The following is an 8715-nucleotide window of genomic DNA, read 5'->3' as shown; positions in this document are numbered from 1 at the left end:
AGGTACCTTATTCCATCCCACCCACGCGTGTACCTTATCGCATCCCATCCACCCACGCAGGTACCTTATCCCATCCCACCCACCCACGCGTGTACCTTATCCCATTCCCACCCACGCGGGTACCTTATCTCATCCTACCCACGCGTGTACCTTATCCCATCACACCCACGCGTGTACCTTATCCCATCCCACCCACGTGTGTACCTTATCCCATCCAACCCCGCAGGTACCTTATCCCATCCCACCCACGCGTGTACCTTATCCCATCCCACCCACGCAGGTACCTTATCCCACCTACCCACGCAGGTACCTTATCCCATCCCACCCACGCGGGTACCTTATCCCATCCCACCCACGCGTGTACCTTATCCCATCCCACCCACGCGGGTACCTTATCTCTTCCTACCCACGCGTGTACCTTATCCCATCCCACCCACGCGTGTACCTTATCCCATCCCACCCACGCGTGTACCTTATCCCATCCCACCCACGCAGGTACCTTATCCCATCCCACCCACGCGTGTACCCTATCCCATCCCACCCATGCAGGTACCTTATTCCACCTACCCACGCGTGTACCTTATCCCATCCCACCCACGCAGGTACGGTGTCTACCTTATCCCATCCCACCACCACGCGGTACATTATCCATCCACCCACTTCGTGTACCTTGATCCCATCCCGCCCACCACGCCGTACCTTATCCCATCTTCACCCCACGCGGTGTACCTCGTATCCAAAAACCCAACCCACCCACGCAGGCTACCTTATCCCATCCACCACCGCAGGGGTACCTTATCACCATCTCAGCCACGCGTGTACCCTATCCCATTCCCACCCACGCAGGTACCTTATCCCACCCCTACCACGCAGGTACCTGTATCCGCCATTCCCACCACGCAGATACCTTATCCCATCCCACCCACGACAGGCTACCTTATCCACCCCACCCACGCAGTACCTTATCCCATCCCACCCACGCAGGTATATTATCCCATCCCACCTCCACCCACTGCGTGTACCTATATCCCAATTAATCCCCCCACACCCACCCACGCGTGCTACTGATCCCATCCACCACGCAGGTACCTTATCCCATCCCACCCACGCGTGTAAAACCTTCTATCTCCGGTTTACTAGCCCTATAGACCGAAAGGTCCGCACTAGACCGAAGGCGATAGACGAAGGCCCTATAGACCGAAGGCGTCCGATAGACGAAGGCCCTATAAGACGAAGGCTCGCGCATAGACGACATGGTCCGATAGACCGAAGCGCTTATGTGCTTCACAGGTTGTAAAGATGCATTTTCCGGCAATACGCAGTGGCTACGCGCTTCACACACACACAACCCCGCACGCACGCACGCACGCGCGCACAGCACGGCACGCACGCATGCCACACACGCACGCATGCCACACACACGCACACACACACGCACGCGCACTAACGCACACACACACACACCACACGCCCCTCTTCTCTTTCTCTCACACTATGCCACACTACGCACACGCACGCACGCCACGCACACATAACACACACACACACACACACCTCCTACAACACACACACACACACACACACACACACCACACACACACACAACCTCTCTCTCTCTCTCTCACCACACACATGAACACGCACACGCACACACACACACACGGCTGCGCCAACACACACACACAACCACCTCTCTCTCTCTCTCTCTCTCTCTCTCTCTGCTCTCTCTCTCTCTCTCACACATAAACACACCACACACACACACACTACACACCACACACACACACACACATACACACACACACCACACCTTCTCTCTCTCTCTCTTCCTCTCTCTCTCACACACACGACAACACTATGAACACGCAACTACGGCAACACACACACACACACAGACACACACACACACAACACACACACACACCACACTCTCTCTCTCTCTCTCTCTCTCTCTCAACTCACACACGACACCACATGCTCACACACTACACCACGCCACGCACGCGCACACCACACACAACACTCCCCCTCTCTCTCTCTCACACACATGCACACACGCACACGCCACACACACACACCACCACACGCACGCACGCTACGCCACGCCACACCCGTGTACGTACACACGCACGCCACGACGTGTACGTGAACACGCGACGCACGCCACGCTGTACTGGCACACCACACACACACACGCACACACGCACCGCACGTACACACGACTGTGTACGTGCACACGCACTTGTGCAGCCTATGCTACGTACACATCGCCGCTACGCACCGTGCACACGCACACGCACTACACACACCACACACAACACACACACACACCCACACACACACACACATACACACTCTCTCACACACACACACATGCGCCACACGCAACACGCACACGCACACACACACACACCACACACACACACGCCACACATTACACACACACACACGCACGCCACGCACGCACGCACACCCGTGTACAGTACACCGCCGACGCACGCACGTTGCTTACAGTGAACACCGCACGCACGCACGTGTACGTGCACACCACACACAGAAACGCCACACACGCACGCACGCTACACACGCACGTGTACGTGCACAGCACGGCTGTGCACGCCTAAAATGTACGTACCCCACACGCACGCAAGCACGTGCTACGCTGCACACGCAACGCACGTGTACGGTGCACACGCCACGCACGCACACGTGCACACGACACGCACGCCACACCGTGCGGCGCTATGCACGCACGCCACTCGGTCTATAGGTCCTTTTCAATATTCGGGTCTATCGGGACTTCGGTCTATAGGTCCCTTTTTCAATATTTCAGGTCTATCGACCTTCGGTCATATCGGCCCTTCCGTCTATAGGGGCGGCCCCCGCTTATCCCATCCCAGACTCACGGGAACTTATCCCATCCCACCCACGCAGCGTACCTTATTCCCATCCCACCACGGTGTACCTTACTCCCACCCACCCGCAGGTACCTGTATTCCCATCCCACCCACGCGTGTTACCTTATCCCATCCCACCACCGCACGGTACCTTATTCCCATCCCACCCACGCAAGGTTACCTTATTCCCATCCAACCACGCAGTGTAACCCTTATCCCACCATCCCACCTGCAACGCACGGCTACCTCTTATCCCAAACCCACCCACCCACTCAGCGGCTATCCTTATCCTCCCACCCACGCAGGGGTACTTTATCCCATCCCACCACGCGGTACCTTTATTCCTCATCGCCACCCGCAGCGTAACCTTATCCCATCCCCACCACCCGACGCCTGTGCACCTTATCCCATCCACCACCGCGGCTCCTTATCTTCGTTCCTACCCACGCGTCGCTACCTTTATTCCCATCCCACCACACGCGTGTTACCTTATCCATCCCACCCACGTGTGCTACCTTATCCCATCCAACCCACGCCACAGTACCTTATCCCATCCCACCCACGCGTTGACCCTATCCCATCGCACCCATGCAGCGCCTACCTTATTCCACCTACCCACGCCGTGCTACCTTATCCCATCCACACCACGGGTGTACCTGTATCCCAATTCCCACCCACCCACGCGAGGTTACATTATCCCATCCACCCCACGGCGTGTACTTTTATTCCATCCGCCCACCACGCGTGTACCTTATACCTCATCCACCACGCGGTGTACCGCCTTATCCCACCCACCCACCACGCAGGTACCTTAATCCCATTCCACCCACGGGTGTACCTTATTCCCATTCCCGCCCACCCACGCGGGTACCTTATTCCCATCTCCACCCACTTAGGTAACTTATTCATCCACCACGCGTTGCCCTATCACCGATCCCACCCACGGCAGGTACCTCTATCCATCCCACCCACGCGTTACCTTATCCCATCCCGACCACGCGTGTACCTTATCCCATCCCATCCCACGCATGTACCTTTGTCTGCCTATCACACCCACGCGGTACCTTATCCATTCCCACCCACGCAAGGTACCTTTCTATCCTATCACCCACGCGGGTACCTTATCCTCATCCCCACCCACGCCAGGTACCTTATTCCATCCCCCACCACGCATGCTACCTTATCCCATCCCACCCACGCGTGTACCTTTATCCATCCCACCCACGCAGGTACCTATTCCATCCCACCCACGCACGGTACTTACTCCATCCCACCCACGCAGCCGCTACCTTATCCCATCCGCACCCACGCTGTACCTTATCCCATCCCACCCACGCAGGCTACCTTATCCCATCCACCCACGCGGGTACCTTATCCCATCCACACGCCACTGGTACCTTACTTCCATTACCCACCAGCGCGTGTACCCTATATCCCATTCCCACCACGCGTGTAACCTGTATCCCATCCCACCCACGGCAGTAACCTTATTCCATCCCGCCCACCACGCGGGCGTACCTTATCCCATCCACATCCACCACGCGCGGTACCTATCCATCCCACCCACGCCATGGTACCTTATCCCACCCAGCCACCGCACGCTACCTTATCCCATTCCCAACGATCGTGTACCTTATCCCATCCCACCCACAGCGATGCTACCTCTATCCCATCCACACGCAGCGTACCTTATCCCATCCCAGCCCACGCGTGTACCTTATCCCACCCACCACACGCATGTACCTTATCCCATCCCACCCGACGCGTGTACCTTATACCATCCACCACACGACCAGGCACTACCTTATCCATCGCCCAGGCAGGTACATTTTCCCATCCCACCACGCAGCTACTTATCCCATCCCACCCACGCAGGGTACCTTATCCCATGCCACCCAGGCAGTACATTTTCCCATCCCACCCACGCATAGTACCTATCCCATCCCACCCACGCGTGTACCTTATCCCATCCCACATACGCAGGTACCTTATCCCATTCCCACCACGCGTGTACCTTATCCAATCCACCCACGCAGGTACTTATCCATCCCCCACCCACGCCATGTTACCCTTATCCCATACCACCCCGCGTCGCTGTACCTTATCCCATCCCACCCAACGCAGGTACATTATCCCATCCCACCCACGCGTGTAGCCTCTATCATCCACACACGCGTCTACCTTTATCCCATCCATCACCCCACGCAGGTACCTTATCCCATCCCACCACGCGTGTACCTTAATCCATCCCACCACGCAGGTACCTTACTCCCATCCCACCCACGCTGCTAACTTATCCATCCCACCACGCGGTACCTAATATTCCCGATCCCACCACGCCAGGTATATTATCCTATCCACACACGCGTGATACCTTATCCCCATCCCCCCCACGCGTGACTTATCCCCATCCCACCCCGGCGTGTAACCTTATTCCCTATCGCTCGCCACGCGTGTACCTTAGTTCCCATCCCACCCACGCGTGTACCTTATCCCATCAACCACCCACGCGTGTACCTTAATCCCATCCCAGCCCACGCAGGGTACCTTATCCCATCCCTCCCACCGCGTGACCTCTATCCCTCCAACCCACGCAGGCTTACCTTATTCCATCCCACCACCGCCAGGTACCTGCTATCCATCCCACCACGCGTGTTACCTTATCACATTTCCACCCACGCAGGCTACCTTATCCCATCCACCCACGGCGCGCGTACCTTAACCCATCCCTCCCACGCAGGCACCTATTCCATCCCGCACCACCCACGCGGCCGCTACCTTATCCATCCCATCCACCCACGCGGGTACCTTATCCATCCCACCACGCAGCCGTGACCTTATTCCATCCGCCCCACCACGGACGGGTACCTTATTCCATCCCGCCCACACCCCACGCGCGGGCTACCTTATCCCATTCCACCTACGCAGATACCTTATTCCCACCCACCCCCACGCAGGTACCTTATCCTCATCGCACGCCACGCAGGTACCTTATCCATTCCACCCACGCCAATGTACCTTATCCCATCCCACCCCGACGCGTGCATCCTGTACCTTATTCCCAATTCCCCACCCACGGATGCTACCTCTATCCCATCCCACGACGGTGTACCTTATTCCATCCCACACACGCGTCTAACTTATCCCATCCCACCCACGCAGGTACCTTTACTCCCATCCACCTCACCGGCGGTACCTTATCCCATCCCACCACGCAGGCTACATTATCCCATTCCCACCCACGCGTGTACCTTATCCATCCCACACACGCGTCTACCTTATACCCATCCCACACACGCCGTCTACCTTATCCCATCCACCACGCAGCGAATTACTCACTCCACCGCCGCTGTATCTTATCCATCCACACACGCGTCCTACCTCTATCCCAATCACACCGCACCGGTACCTTCACTCCATTCCCACCACGCTCTGTACCTTATCACATCCACCACGCGTGTACCTTATCCCATCCCACCCACGCCAGGCTACCCTTATTCCCATCCCACCCACGCAAAGGTACTTTATCCCATCCCACCCACTGCGCTGTACCTTATCCCAAACCCACCCACCCACGCAGGGTACCTTATTCCATCCCACCACGCGCGCGGTGTACCTTATCGCATCCCATCACCCAGCAGGGTACCTATCCCATCCCACCCCACCGCACCGCGTGTACCTTATCCCATCCCACCACGCGGGTACCTTATCTCATTACCTACCCGCGTGTACCTTATCCCATCCCACCAGCGTCTACCTTATCCACATCCACCACACGTGTGTACCTCTATCCCATCAACCCACGCAGGTACCTTATCCCATCCCACCACGCGTGCTACCCGTATTGCCCATCCCACCCATGCACGGTACCTTATTCCACCTACCCACGCGCTGTACCTTATCCCATCCCACCACGGTTGATGTACCTATATCCCATCCCACCCTACCCACGCCGGCGTACATTTATTCCCATTTCCCACCACGTTGTGTACCTTATTCCCATCCGCCACCTACGCGTGTACCTTAATCCCATCCCACCACGGCGTGTACCTTATCCCAACCCACCCACCACGCAGGTACCTTAATCCCATCCCACCCACGCGGTGTACCTTATCCCATCCGCCACCCACGCGGGTTACCTTATCCCATTTCTCACCCATCTCAGGTACCTTTATCCCATCCCACATACGCGTGTACCCGTATTCCCATCCCACCACGCAGGTACCTTATCCATCCCACCACGCGCTGCTACCCTTATCCCATCCCACCCCACGCGTGTACCTTATCCCATCCCACCCACGCGTGTACCTTATCCCGATCCCACCACGCGTGTACCTTTATCCCATCCCCACCCACGCGGTTACCTTATCCCATCCGCCCACGCAGTACCTTGCTCCCATCCCACCCACGCCGTTACCTTATCCCAGCGCCACCACGCAGCGTACCTTATCCCATCCACCCCGCGGGTACCTGACATCCCATCCCACCCACGCAGGTAACTTATTCCATCCACCACGCGCTGCTACCTTATTTTTTTTTTTTTTTCCCCCCATCCCACCACGCGTGTACTTTATACCATTCCCACCCCACGCAGGCTACCTTATTCCATCCCACGCACGCAGGATACCTCATCCCCATCCCACCCACCGCAGGTACCTTATCCATCCAACCCACGCCGTGCTACCTTATCCCAATCCCACCCACGCCCGGTACCTTATTCCATCCACCACGCGGGTTCGGCTACCTTATCCCATCCCACCCACGCAGCGGTACCTTATTCCATCCACCACGCGTGTAGCCTTATATCCCATCCCAGCCCACGCGTAGTTACCTTATCCCATCCCACCCACGCAGGTACCTTATTCCATCCCGCCCACCTCACGCGCGCTACCTTATCCATCCATCCACCCACGCGGGTACCTTATCCCATCCCCACCCACGCAGGTACCTTATCCACCCGCCACGCCAGCGCTACCTTATCCTTATCCCCACCAGCGTGTACCTTTTCCCAATCTCCCACCCCAACGCGCGCTGTACCTGTATCCCATTCCCACCCACGGAGGTACCTTATCCATCCCACCCACGCGGTACCTTATCCCACCCACCCACGCATGTACGCTTATCCCATCCTTACCCACGCGTGTACCTTATCCCAGCCCACCCACGCAAGCGTACTTCTATCCCATCCACCACGCAGGTAACATTTTCGATCCACCCACGCAGGTACCTTATCCCATCCGCACCCCACGCGCTGTACCTTATCCATCCCAACATACGCAAAGTACCTTTATCCATCCCACCCACGCAGGTACATTATCCATCCCACCCTCAGGCTGTACCTAATAATCCCATCCCACCACGCGGTACCTTATCCCATCCACCACGAAGGTTACCTTATCCCATTCCCACACCGCATGTTACCTTATCCATCCACCCACGCGGCTTGCTACCTTATCCCATCCCACCCACGCAGCGTACATTATCCCATCCCACCACCGAGGTGTACCCTTATCCCATCCAGCCCACGCAAGGTACCTGATATCCCATCCCAACCCACGCGCGTACCTCTATCCCATTCCACCCACGCAGGTACCTTATCCCTCCCACCCACGCGTGTACCTTCATCCCATCCCACCCACGCGCTGTACCTTTAATCCATCCACCCACGCAGGGTATATTTATCCATCTCCACTCACGCGTGTAACCTTATCCGCCATTCCACTCACGCGTGTACCTTATTACCATCCCACCCACGCGTGCTACCTACCCCATCCCATCCACGCGTGCTACCATATCCCATCCCACCGCACGCGTGACC

This window comes from Priapulus caudatus, unplaced genomic scaffold (genome assembly GCF_000485595.1).
Source record: "Priapulus caudatus unplaced genomic scaffold, Priapulus_caudatus-5.0.1 Scaffold1259, whole genome shotgun sequence".
NCBI classification, from domain to species: Eukaryota; Metazoa; Priapulida; class Priapulimorpha; order Priapulimorphida; family Priapulidae; genus Priapulus; species Priapulus caudatus.
The sequence above is the reverse complement of the archived record's forward strand: the minus strand, read 5'-3'. Positions refer to the sequence as shown.